We start from the raw sequence: 13,972 nt of genomic DNA on the forward strand, positions 1-13,972 counted from the left end.
AGCAAACCACAAGCAATGAGATGATTTAATCTACTTGTACTTAATGCGGCATTATGCCTAATGTATTAAATCGCGACGCATTTTCTGAGTTTCATCGTCAATGTGAAGGTCCAGGGGATAGAGTAAAGCTGCAGTAGTGCATCGGAATCTAATACTGATCTCCCAGGAAACGCTCAAAGCAAACCAGAAACAATGAGAAGATCTACTCTTCTTGTACTTAAGTCGGCTTTGTGCAATTTGTAGTAAATCCCGACGCAATTTCTGTGTTTCATCGTCAATGTGAAGGTCCAAGTGATAGAGTAAAGCTGCAGTAGTGCATCGGAATCTAATACTGAGCACCCACGACACGCTCAAAGTAAACCACAAACAATGAGAAGATTTACTCTCCTTGTTCTTAAGTCGGCTTTGTGTATTTTGTATTAGATCCCGACACAATTTCTTTGTTTTATCGTCAATGTGAAGGTGAAACGGATAGAGTAAAGCTGCAGTAGTGCTTCAGAATCTAATACTGAACTCCCAGGACACGCTCAAAACAAACCACAAACAATGAGATGATTTAACCTTCTTGTACTTAATTTGGCATTGTGCCTTTTGTATTAAATCCCGACGCAATTTCTGTGTTTCATCGTCAATGTGAAGGTCCAAGGGATAGAGTAAACCTGCTGTTGTGAATCGCAATCTAATACTGAACTCCCAGGAAACGCTCAAAGCAAACCACAAACAATGAAAAGATTTCGTCTGCCTGTACTTAAGTCGGCATCGTGCGTTTTGTATTAAATCCCGATGCAATGTCTGTGTTTCATCGTCAATGTGAAGGTCCAAAGGATAGAGTAAAGCTGCAGTAGTGGATCGGAATGTAATACTGATATCCCAGGAATCGCACAAAGCAAACCACAAACAATGAGAAGATTTACTTTTCTTGTACACAAGTCGGCATTGTGCCTTTTGTATTAAAGCGCGACGCAATTTCTGTTATTCATCGACAGTGTGAAAGTCCAAGGGATAGAGTAAAGCTGCAGTAGTGCATCGGAATCTAACACTGATCTCCCTTGAAACGCTCAAAACAAACCACAAACAATGAGAAGATTTACTCTTCTTGTACTAAAGTCGGCATTGTGCTTTTTGTATTATATCCCGACGCAATTAATGTCATTTTTCGTCAGTGTGAAGGTCCAAGGGATGGAGTAAAGCTGCAGTAGTGCATCGGAATCTAATACTGATTTCCCAGGAAACGCTCAAAGCAAACCACAAGCAATGAGATGATTTATTCTGTTTGTACATAAGGCGGCATTATGCCTTTTCTATTAAATCGGGACGCAATTTCTGTGTTTCATCGTCAATGTGAAGGTCCAAGGGATAGAGTAAAGCTGCAGTAGTGCATCGGAATCTAATACTGATCTCCCACGACACGCTCAAAGCAAATCACCAACAATGAGAAGATTTACTCTCCTTGTTCTTAAGTCGGCATTGTGTATTTTGTATTAGATCCCGACGCAATTTCTGTGTTTTATCGTCAATGTGAAGGTGAAAGGGATAGAAGAAAGCTGCAGTAGTGCTTCAGAATATAATACCTATCACCCAGGAAACGCTCAAAGCAAACCACAAACAATGAGATGATTTAACCTTCTTGTACTTAATTTGGCATTGTGCCTTTCGTATTAAATCCCGACGCAATTTCCTTGGTTCATCGTTAATGTGAAGGTCCAAGGGATAGAGAAAACCTGCAGTACTGCATTAGAATCAAATACTGATCTCCCTGCACACGCTCAAAGCAAACCACAAACAATGAAAAGATTTCCCCTGCCTGTACTTAAGTCGGCATTGTGCCGACGCAATGTCTGTGTTTCATCGTCAATGTGAAGGTCCAAGGGGTACCGTAAAGCAGCAGTAGTGCATCGGAATCTAATAGTGATCTCCCAGGAAACGCTCAAAGCAAACCACAAACAATGGGAAGACTTACTTTTCTTGTACTTAAGTCGGCATTGTGCCTTTTGTATTAAATCCCGATGCAATTTCTGTGTTTCATCGTCAATGTGAAGGTCCAAAGGATAGAGTAAAGCTGCAGTTGTGAAGCGGACTCTTATACTGATCCCAAAGGAATCGCTCAAAGCAAACCTCAAACAATGTGAAGATTTACTAAATTTCTACTTAAGTTGGCATTGTGCCTTTTGCTTTGTATCCCGACGCAATTTCTGTGTTTCATCGTCAATGTTAACGTCCTAGGGATAGAGTAAAGCTGCAGTAGTGGATCGGAATCTAATACTGATCTCCCAGGAAACGCCCAAAGCAAACCACAAACAATGAGATGATTTAGTATTCTTGTACTTAAGTTGTCATTGTGCCTTTCGTTTTAAATCCCCACGCAATTTCTGTGTTCCATCGTCAATGTGAAGTTCGAAGGGATAGAGTAAAGCTGCAGTAGTGCATTGGAATCTAATACGAATCTCCCAGGAAAGGCTCAAAGCAATCCACAAACAATGAGAAGATTTAACCTACTTGTACTTAAGTCGGCATTGTGCTTTTTGTATTAAATCCCGACGTCATTTCTGTGTTTCATCGCCAATGTGAGGGTCCAAGGGATAGAGTAAAGCTGCAGTGGAGCATCGGAATGTAATACTGATATCCCAGGAATCGCACAAAGCAAACCACAAACAATGAGAAGATTTACTCTTCTTGTACTCAAGTTGGCATTGTGCCTTTTGTATTACATCCCGACGCAATTTCTGTGTTTCATCGTCAATGAGAAGGTCCAAGGGATAGATTAAAGCAGTAGTAGTGCATCCGAATCTAGTACTGATCTCCAACGAAACGCTCAATGCAACCTACAAACAATGTGAAGATATACTCTTCTTGTACTTAAGACGGCATTGGGCGTTTTGTATTAAATCCCGATTCAATTTCTGTGATTCAGTGTCAATGTGAAGGTCCAAGGGATAGAGTAAAGCTGAAGTAGTGCTTCGGAATCTAATACTGATCCCAAAGGAAACGCTCATGGCAAACCACAAACAAAGAGATTATTTTCTCCTCTTGTACTCAAGTCGGCATTGTGCCTTCTGCATTAAATCCCGACGCAATTTCTGTGTTTCTTCGTCATCGTGAAGGTCCAAGAGATAGAGTAAAGCTGCATTAGTGGATCGGAATCTAATACTGATCTCCCAAGAAACGCTTAAAACAAACCACAAACAATGAGAAGATTTACTCTCCTTGTACTTAAGTTGGCATTGAGCATTTTCTATTAAATCCCGACGCATTTTCTGTGTTTCATCGTCAATGTGAAGGTCCAAGGGATAGAGTAAACCTGAAGTTGTGCATCGGAATCTAGTACTGAGCCACCTGGAAACGCTCAAAGCAAACCACATACAATGAGAACATTTACTCCTCTTGTACTCAAGTCGGCATTGTGCCTTTTGTATTAAATGCAGAAGCAATATCTGTGTTTCATCGTCTATGTGAAGGTCCCACGGATAGAGTAAAGCTGCAGCAGTGCATCGGAATCTAATACTGAACTCCCAGGAATTGCTCAAAAACAAACCACAAATATATAGAATATTTACTCCTCTTGTACTCAGGTCAGCATTGTGCATTATGTATTAAATCCCGACGCATTATCTGTGTTTCATCATCAATGTGAAGGTCCAAGGGATAGCGGAAAGCTACAGTAGTGCATGGGAAACTAATACTGAACTCCCAGGAAACACTCAAAGCAAACCACAAGCAATGAGAAGATTTACACTTCTTGTACACAAGTCGGCATTGTGCCTTTTGAATTAAATCAAGACGCAATTTCTGTGATTCATCAACAATGTGATAGTCCAAGGGATAGAGTCGAGCTGCAGTGGTGCATCGGAATCTAACACTGATCTCCCTGGAAACGCTCAAAGCAAACCACAAACAATGAGAAGATTGACACTTCTTGTACTTAAGTCGGCTTTGTGCATTTGTATTAAATCGTGACGCAATTTCTGTGTTTCATCGTCAATGTGAAGATCAAAGGGACAGAGTAAAGCTGCAGTAGTGCATCGGAATCTAATACTGATCTCCCAGGAAACGCTTAAAGCAAACAACAAACAGTGAGAAGATTTACACTTCTTGCACTTCTGTCGGCATTGTGTCTTTTGTATTAAATCCAAACGTAATTTTTGTGTTTCATCGACTATGTGAGACCCCAAGAGTTAGAGGCAAACTGCAGTAGTGCATCGGAATCAAATAGTGATCTCCAAGGAAACTCTCAAAGCAAATCACAAACAATGAGAATAGTTACTCTTCTTGTACTTAAGCCGGAATTGGGCCTGTTGTATTAAATACCGACTCTATTTCTGAGTTCCATCGTCAATGTGAAGGTGCAAGGGATACAGTAAAGCTGCAGTAGTGCATCAGAATCTAATACGGATCTCCCAGGAAACGCTCAAAGCAAACCACAAACAGTGAGAAGATTTAACTTTCTTGTACTTAAGTCGGCATTGTGCTTTTTGTATTAAATCCCGACGCCATTTATGTGTTTCATCGCCATTGTGAGGGTCCAAGGGATAGAGTAATGCTGCAGTAGAGCATCGGAATGTAATACTGATATCCCAGAAATCGCACAAAGCAAGCCACAAACAATGAGGGGATTTACTCTTCTTGTACTCAAGTTGGCATTGTGCCTTTTGTATTAAATCCTGACGCAATTTCTGTGTTTCATCGTCTATGTGAAGGTCCAAGGGATAGAGGAAAGCTGCAGTAGTGCATCGGAATCTAACACTGATCTCCCAGGAAACGCTCAAAGCAAACCACAGACAATGAGAAGACTGACTCCTCCTGTACTTAAGTCGGCATTGTGGCTTTAGTATTAAATCCCGACGCAATTTCTGAGTGTCATCGTCAATGAGAAGGTCCAAGGGAATGATTAAAGCAGTAGTAGTGCATCCGAATCTAGTACTGATCTCCCACGAAACGCTCAAAGCAAACCACAAACAATGAGATGATATACTCTTCTTGTACTTAAGATGGCATTGGGCGTTTTGTACTAAATCCCGACGCAATTTCTGTGTTTCATTGTCAATGTTTAGGTCCAAGGGATAGAGTAAAGCTGCAGTAGTGCATCGAAACCTAATACTGATACCCAGGAAACGCTCAAAGCAAACCACAAACGATGAGATGATTTACTCGTCTTGTACTTAATTCGGCATTTTGCCTTTTGTGTTTAATCCCGACACTATTTCTGTGTTTCATCGACAATGTGAAGGTCCAAGGGATAGAGTAAAGCTGCAGTAGTGCATCTTAATCGAAGACTGATCTCCCAGGAAATGCTCAAAGCAAACCACAAACAGTGAGAAGATTTACTCCTCTTGAAATTAAGTCGCCATTGTGCATTTTGTATGAAATCCCGACGCAATATCCGTGTTTCATCGTCAATGTGAAGTTCCAAGGGATAGCGTAATGCTGCAGTAGTGCATCAGAATCAAGTACTGATCTCCCAGCAAACGCTCAAAGCAAACCACAAACGTTGAGTAGAGATAACCTTCTTGTACTTAAGTCGGCATTGTGCCTTTCGTATTAAATCCCGACGCAATTTCTGTGTTTCATCGTCAATGTGAAGGTCCGAGGGATAGAGTAAAGCTGCAGTAGTGCATCGGAATCTAGTACTAATCTCACAGGGAACGCTCAAAGCAAACCACAAACAGTGAGAAGATTTACTCTTCTTGTACTTGTGTCGGCATTGTGTCTTTTGTATTAAATCCCGACGCAATTTCTGTGTATCATCGACTATGTGAGACTCCAAAGGATAGAGCTAAGCTGCAGTAGTGCATCAGAGTCCAATACTGAACTCCCAATGAACGTTCAAACAAACCACAAACAATTAGAAGATTAAACCTTTTCTACTAAAGTCGGCTTTGTGCAATTTGTATTAAATCCCGACGCAATTTCTGTGTTTCATCGTCAATGTGAAGATCCAAGGGATAGCGTAATGCTGCAGTAGTGCATCAGAATCTAGTACTGATCTCCCAGGAAACGCTCAAAGCAAACCACAAACGTTGAGTAGAATTAACCTTCTTGTACTTAAGTCGTCATTGTGCCTTTCGTATTAAATCCCGACGCAATTTCCGTGTTTCATCGTCAATGTGAAGGTCCAAGGGATAGAGTAAACCTGCAGTTGTGCATTGGAATGTAGTACTGATCCCCCAGGAAACGCTCAAAGGAAGCCACAAACAATGAGAACATTCACTCTTCTTGTACTTAAGTTGCATTGTGCCATTTGTATTAGATCCCGAAGCAATTTCTGTGATTCATCGTCAATGTGAAGGTCCAAGGGATAGAGTAAAGCTGCAGTAGTGCATCGGAATCTAGCACTGATCCTCCACTAAACGCTCACAGCAAACCACAAACATGGAGAACATTTACTCTTCTTCTTCTTAAGTCGGCATTGTGCCTTTTGTATTAAATTCTTATGCAATTTCTGTGTTTCATCGTCAATGTGAAGGTCCAAGGGATAGAGTAAAGCTGCAGTAGTGCTTCGGAATCTAATACTGATCTCCCAGGAAACCCTCAACGCAAACCACAAACGTTGAGATTAATTAACCTTCTTGTACTTAAGTCGGCATTGTGCTTTTCGTATTAAATCCCGACGCAATTTCTGTGTTTCAACATCAATGTGATGGTCCCAGGAATAGAGTAAAGCTGCGGTAGTGTATCGGAATCTAATACTGATCTCTCAGGAAACGCTCAAAGCAATCCTCAGACAATTAGTAGATTTAGTCTTCCTGTACTCAAGTCGGCATTGTGCCTTTTGTATTAAATCCCGACGCAATTTCTGTGTTTCAACGTCAATGTGATGGTCCCAGGAATAGAGTAAAGCTGCGGTAGTGCATCGTAACCTAATACTGAGCTCCCAGGAAACGCTCGAATCAAACCACAAACAATGAGAAGATTTACTCTACTTGTACTTTAGCCGGCATTGTGCCTCTTGTATTAAATCCCGACGGAATTTCTGTGTTTCATCGTCAATGTGAAAATCCAAGGGACAGAGTAAAGCTTCAGTAGTGCATCGAAATCTAGTACTGATCTCCCAGGAGACGCTTAAAGCAAGCCACAAGCAGTGAGAAGATTTACTCTTCTTGTACTTAAGTCGGCATTGTGCATTTTGTATTAAATTTTGACGCAATATCTGTGTTTCAACGTCAATGTGAAGGTCCAAGGGATAGAGTAAACCTGCAGTAGTGCATCGGAATCTAATACTGATCTCCCAGGAAACGCTCAACGCAAACCATAAAACAAAGATAATATTTATTCTTCTTGTACTTAAGTCGGGATTGTGCCTTTTCTATTAAACCCCGACGCATTTCCTGTGTTTCATCGTCAATGTAAAGGTCCTAGCGATAGAGAAAAGCTGCAGTAGTTCATCGGAATATAGTTCTGGTTCCCTAGGAATGCTCAAAGACAACCACAAACAATGAGAAGATTTACTCGTACTTAAGTCGGCATTGTGCCTTTTGTATTAAATCCCGACGCAATTTCTGTGTTTCATCTTCTATGTGCAAGTCCAAGGGATAGAGTAAAGCCGCAGTAGTGCATTGGAATCTAATACTGATCTCCCAGGAATCGCTGAAACAAACCACAAACAATGAGAAGATTTCCGTCTTGTACTTAAGTCGGCATTGTGCCTTTTGTATTAAATCCCGACGCAATTTCTGTGTTTCATCTTCTATGTGCAGGTCCAAGGGATAGAGTAAAGCTGCAGTAGTGCATCGGAATCTAGCACTCATCCTCCACTAAACGCTCAAAGCAAACCACAAACAATGAGAAGATTTACTCTTCTTGTACTTAAGTCGGAATTGTGCCTTTTGTATTAAATTCCGACGCAATTTCTGTGTTTCATCGTCAATGTGAATGTCCAAGGGATAGAGTAAAGCTGCAGTAGTGCATCTGAATATAATACTGATATCCCAGGAAACGCTCAAAGCAAACCACAAACAATGTGAAGATTAACTCTTCTTGTACTTATGTCGGCATTGTGACTTTTGTATTAAATCCCGACGCAAATTCTGTGTTTTATCGTCAATGTGAAGGTGAAAGGGATAGAGTAAAACTGCAGTAGTGCATCGGATTCTAATACTAATCTCCAAGGAAACGCTCAAAGCAAACCACAAACAAAGAGAATTTATACTCTTCTTGTACTTAAGTCGGTATTGTGCCACTTCTATTAAATCCCGAAGCAATTGCTGTGTTTCATCGTCAATTTAAAGGTCCAAGGGATAGAGTAAAGCTGCAGTAGTGCATCGGAATCTAGTACTGATTCCCCAGGAACGCTCAAAGCAAACCACAAAAATGAGAAGATTTACTCTTCTTGTACTTAAGTCGGCATTGTGCCTTTTGTGTTAAATCCCAACGCAATATCTGTGTTTCATCGTCAATGTGAAGGTCCAAGGGATAGAGTAAAGCTGCTGTAGTGCATTGGAATCTAATACTGATCTCCCAGGAAACGCTCTAAGGAAGCCATAAACCATGAGAAAATTTACTCCTCTTGTACTTAAGTCGTCATTGTGCCTTTTGTATTAAATCCCGGCACAATTTCTGTGTTTCATCGTCTATGTGAAGGTCCAAGGGATAGAGTAAAGCTGCAGTAGTGCACCGGAATCTAATCCCGATCTCCCAGGAAACGCTCAAACAAACCTCAAACAATGAGAAGATTTACCTTCATGTACTTAAGTCGGCATTGTGCCTTTTGTATTAAATCCCGACGCAATTTCTGTGATTCATCGCCAATGTGAAGATCCAAGGGATAGAGTAAAGCTGCAGTAATGCATATGAATCTAATACTGATCTTCCAGGAAACGCTCAAAGCAAACCAGAAACAATGAGAAGATCTGCCCTTCTAGTACTTAAGTCAGCATTGTGCCTTTTGAATTAAATCCCGATGCCATTTCTGTGTTCCATCGTCAATGTGAAGGTCCAAGGGATAGAGTAAAGCGGCAGTAGTGCATCGGAATCTAATACTGATCTCCCAGGAAACGCTTAAAGCAAACCACAATCAGTGAGAAGATTTACTCTTCTTGTACTTAAGTCGGCATTGTGTCTTCCTATTAAATCCCGACGCAATTTCTGTGTTTCATCTACTATGTGAGCCTCCAAGGGATAGAGTAAAGCTGCAGTAGTGCATCGGAAAATTAATAGTGACCTCCCAGGAAAGGCTCATAACAAACCACAAACAATTGGAGAATTTACTCGTCTTGTAGTTAAGTCGGCACTGTGCCTTTGTATTAAACACCGTCGCTATTTCTGAGATCCATCGTCACTGTGAAGGTCCAAGGGATAGAGAAAGCTGCAGTAGTGCATCGAAATCTAGTAGTGATCTCCCAGGATCGCTCAAAGAAAACCACAAGCAAAGAGAATATTTACTCTTCTTGTACATAAGTCGGTATTGTGCCTTTTCTCTTAAATCCCGACGCATTCTCTGTGTTTCATCGTCAATGTAAAGGTCCAAGGGATAAAGTAAAGCTCCAGTAGTGCATCGGAATCAAGTACCGATTCCCCAGCAACGCTCAAAGCCAACCACAAACAATGAGAAGATTTACTCTACTTATACTTAAGTTTGCATTGTGCCTTTTGTATTAAATCCTGACGCAATTTCTGTGTTTCATCGTCTATGTGAAGGTCCAAGGTATAGAGGAACGCTGCAGTAGTGGATCGGAATCTAATACTGATCTCCCAGGAAACGCTCAAACCATCCTCAAACAATGAGAAGATTTTCCTTCATGTACTTAAGTCTGAATTGTGCCTTTTGTATTAAATCCCGACGCAATTTCTGTGTTTCATTGTCAATATGAATGTGAAAGGGAAAGAGTACAGCTGCAGTAGTGCATCGGAATCTAATACTATTCTCCCAGGAAACGCTCAAAGCAAACCACAAACAAAGAGAATATTTACTCTTCTTGTAGTTAAGTCGGTATTGTGCCATATCTATTAAATCCCTACGCATTTTCTGTGTTATATCGCCAATGTAAAGGTCCAGGGAAAGAGTAAAGCTGCAGTAGTGCATCGGAATCTAATACCGTTCTCCGAGGAAACGCTCAAAGGAAACCATAATCTATGAGAAGATTTACTCTTCTTGTACTTAAGTTGCCATTGTGCCTTTTGTATTAAATCAAAACGCAATATCTGTGTATCATCGTCAATGTGATGGTGAAAGGGATAGAGTAAAGCTGCAGTAGTGCATCGGAATCTGATACTAATCTCCCAGGAAACGCTCACAGCAAACCACAACCAACATGATGATTTACTCAACTTGTACTTAAGTCGGCATTGTGCATTTTGTATTAAATCCCGACGCTATTTCTGTGATTCATCGTCAATGTGAAGGTCCAAGAGGTAGAGTAAAGCTGCAATAGTGCATCGGAATCTAATACTGATAAACAAGGAAACGCTCAAAGCAAACCACAAACAATGAGAAAATTTACTCTTCTTGTACTTAAGTCGGTATTGTGCCTTTGGTATTAAATCCCGACGCAATTTCTGTGATTCATCGTCAATGCGAAGGTCCAAGGTATGGAGTAAAGCTGCAGTAGTGCATCGGTATCTAATACTGATCTCCCAGGAAACGCTCAAAGAAACCATATGTTGGCATTGTGCCTTTTGTTTATATCCCGATCCAGTTTCTGTGTTTCATCGTCAATGTGAAGGTGAAAGGGATAGTGTGAAGCTGCAGTAGTGCATCGGAATCTAATAGTGATCTCCCAGGAAACGCTCAAAACAAACCACAAACAAAGAGAATATTTACTCTTCTTGTACATAAGTCGGTATTGTGCCATTTCTATAAAACCCCGACGCATTTTCTGTGTTTCATCGTCAATGTAATGGTCCAAGGGATAGAGTAAAGCTGCAGTAGTGCATCTGAATCTAGTACTAATCTCCCAGGAAACGCTCAAAGCAATCCACAAACAATGAGAAAATTTAACCCTCTTGTACTTAAGTTGGCATTGTGCCTTTCGTTTTAAATCGCGACGCAATTTCTGTGATTCATCGTCAATGCGGAGGTCCGAGGGATAGAGTAAAGCTGCAGTAGTGCATCGGAATCCAGTACTGATTCCCCAGGAACGCTCAAAGCCAACCACAAACAATGGGAAGATTAACTCTACTTGTACTTAAGTCGGCATTGTGCTTTTGTATTAAATCCCGACGCAGTTTCTGTGTTTTATCGTCTATGTGAAGGTCCAAGGGATGGAGTAAAGCTGCAGTAGTGCATCGGAATCTAATACTGATCTCCCAGGAAACGGTCAAAGGAAACCATAATCAATGAGGTGATTTACTCTTCTTGTACTTAAGTCGGCGTTGGGCCTTTTGTACTAAATCCCGACGCCAATTCTGTGTTTTATCGTGAATGTGATGGTGAAAGGGATAGAGTAAAGCTGCAGTAGTGCATTCGAATCTGATACTAATCTCCCAGGAAACGCTCAAAGCAAACCACAAACAACATGATGATTTACTCATCTTGTACTTAGGTCGGCATTGTGCCTTTTGTATTAAATCCCGACGCAAATTCTGTGATTTATCGTCAATGTGAAGGTGAAAGGGGTAATGTAAAGCTGCAGTAGTGCATCGGAATCAAATAGTGATCTTCAAGCAAACGCTCAAAGCAAACCACAAACAACATGAAGATTTACCCTTCTTGTACTTAAGTCGGCATTGTGCCTTGTGTATTAAATCCCAGCGCAATTTCTGAGTTTCATCGTCGATGTGAAGTTCCAAGGAATAGAGTGAAGCTGCAGTAGTGCGTCGCAATCTAGGACTGATTCCCCAGGAACGCTCCAAGCCAACCACAAACAATGAGAAGATTTACTCTACTTGTACTTAAGTCGGCATTGTGCCTTTTGTATTAAATCCCGACGCAATTTCAATGTTTCATCGTCAATCTGAGGATCCAAGGGATAGAGTAAAGCTGCAGTAATGCATATGAATCTAATACTGATCTTCCAGGAAACGCTCAAAGCAAACCAGAAACAATAAGAAGATCTGCCCTTCTTGGATTTAAGTCAGCATTGTGCCTTTTGAATTAAATCCCGATGCCATTTCTGTGTTCCATCGTCAATGTGAAGGTCCAAGGGATAGAGTAAAGCGGCAGTAGTGCATCGGAATCTAATACTGATCTCCCAGGAAACGCTTAAAGCAAACCACAATCAGTGAGAAGATTTACTCTTCTTGTACTTAAGTCGGCATTGTGTCTTTCTATTAAATCCCGACGCAATTTCTGTGTTTCATCTACTATGTGAGCCTCCAAGGGATAGAGTAAAGCTGCAGTAGTGCATCAGAAAATTAATAGTGACCTCCCAGGAAAGGCTCATAGCAAACCACAAACAATGAGAGAATTTACTCGTCTTGTAGTTAACTCGGCATTGTGCCTTTGTATTAAACACCGTCGCTATTTCTGAGATCCATTGTCAATGTGAAGGTCTAAGGGATAGAGAAAGCTGCAGTAGTGCATCGAAATCTAGTACTGATCTCCCAGGATCGCTCAAAAAAGACCACAAGCAAAGAGAATATTTACTCTTCTTGTACATAAGTCGGTATTGTGCCTTTTCTCTTAAATCCCGACGAATTCTCTGTGTTTCATCGTCAATGTAAAGGTCCAAGGGATAGAGTAAAGCTCCAGTAGTGCATCGGAATCAAGTACCGATTCCCCAGCAACGCTCAAAGCCAACCACAAACAATGAGAAGATTTACTCAACTTTTACTTAAGTTTGCATTGTGCCTTTTGTATTAAATCCTGACGCAATTTCTGTGTTTCATCGTCTATGTGAAGGTCCAAGGGATAGAGGAAAGCTGCAGTAGTGGATCGGAGTCTAATACTGATCTCCCAGGAAACGCTCAAACAATCCTCAAACAATGAGAAGATTTACCTTCTTGTACTTAAGTCTGCATTGTGCCTTTTGTATTAAATCCCGACGCAATTTCTGTGTTTCATTGTCAATATGAATGTGAAAGGGAAAGAGTACAGCTGCAGGAGTGCATCGGAATCTAATACTATTCTCCCAGGAAACGCTCAAAGCAAACCGCAAACAAAGAGAATATTTACTCTTCTTGTAGTTAAGTCGGTATTGTGCCATATCTATTAAATACCGACGCATTTTCTGTGTTACATCGTCAATGTAATGGTCCAAGGGATAGAGTAAAGCTGCAGTAGTGCATCGGAATCTAATACCGTTCTCCCAGGAAACGCTCAAAGGAAACCATAATCAATGAGAAGATTTACTCTTCTTGTACTTAAGTTGCCATTGTGCCTTTTGTTTTAAATCAAAACGCAATATCTGTGTATCATCGTCAATGTGATGGTGAAAGGGATAGAGTAAAGCTGCAGTAGCGCATCGGAATCTGATACTAATCTCCCAGGAAACGCTCAAAGCAAACCACAACCAACATGATGATTTACTCAACTTGTACTTAAGTCGGCATTGTGCATTTTGTATTAAATCCCGACGCTATTTCTGTGATTCATCGTCAATGTGAAGGTCCAAGAGGTAGAGTAAAGCAGCAATAGTGCATCGGAATCTAATACTGATAAACAAGGAAACACTCAAAGCAAACCACAAACAATGAGAAAATTTACTCTTCTTGTACTTAAGTCGGTATTGTGCCTTTTGTATTAAATCCCGACGCAATTTCTGTGTTTCATCGTCAATGTGAAGATCCAAGGGATAGAGTAAAGCTGCAGTAGTGCATCGGAATCTAATACTGATCTTCCAGGAAACACTCAAAGCAAGCCAGAAACAATGAGAAGATCTGCCCTTGTTGTACTTAAGTCGGCATTGTGCCTTTTGAATTAAATCCCGATGCCATTTCTGTGTTCCATCGTCAATGTGAAGGTCCAAGGGATAGAGTAAAGCTGCAGTAGTGCATCGGAATCTAATTCTGATCTCCCAGGAAACGCTTAAAGCAAACCACAATCAGTGACAAGATTTACTCTTCTTGTACTTAAGTCTGCATTGTGTCTTTTGTATTAATT

This window comes from Schistocerca piceifrons, chromosome X (genome assembly GCF_021461385.2).
Source record: "Schistocerca piceifrons isolate TAMUIC-IGC-003096 chromosome X, iqSchPice1.1, whole genome shotgun sequence".
NCBI lineage: Eukaryota > Metazoa > Arthropoda > Insecta > Orthoptera > Acrididae > Schistocerca > Schistocerca piceifrons.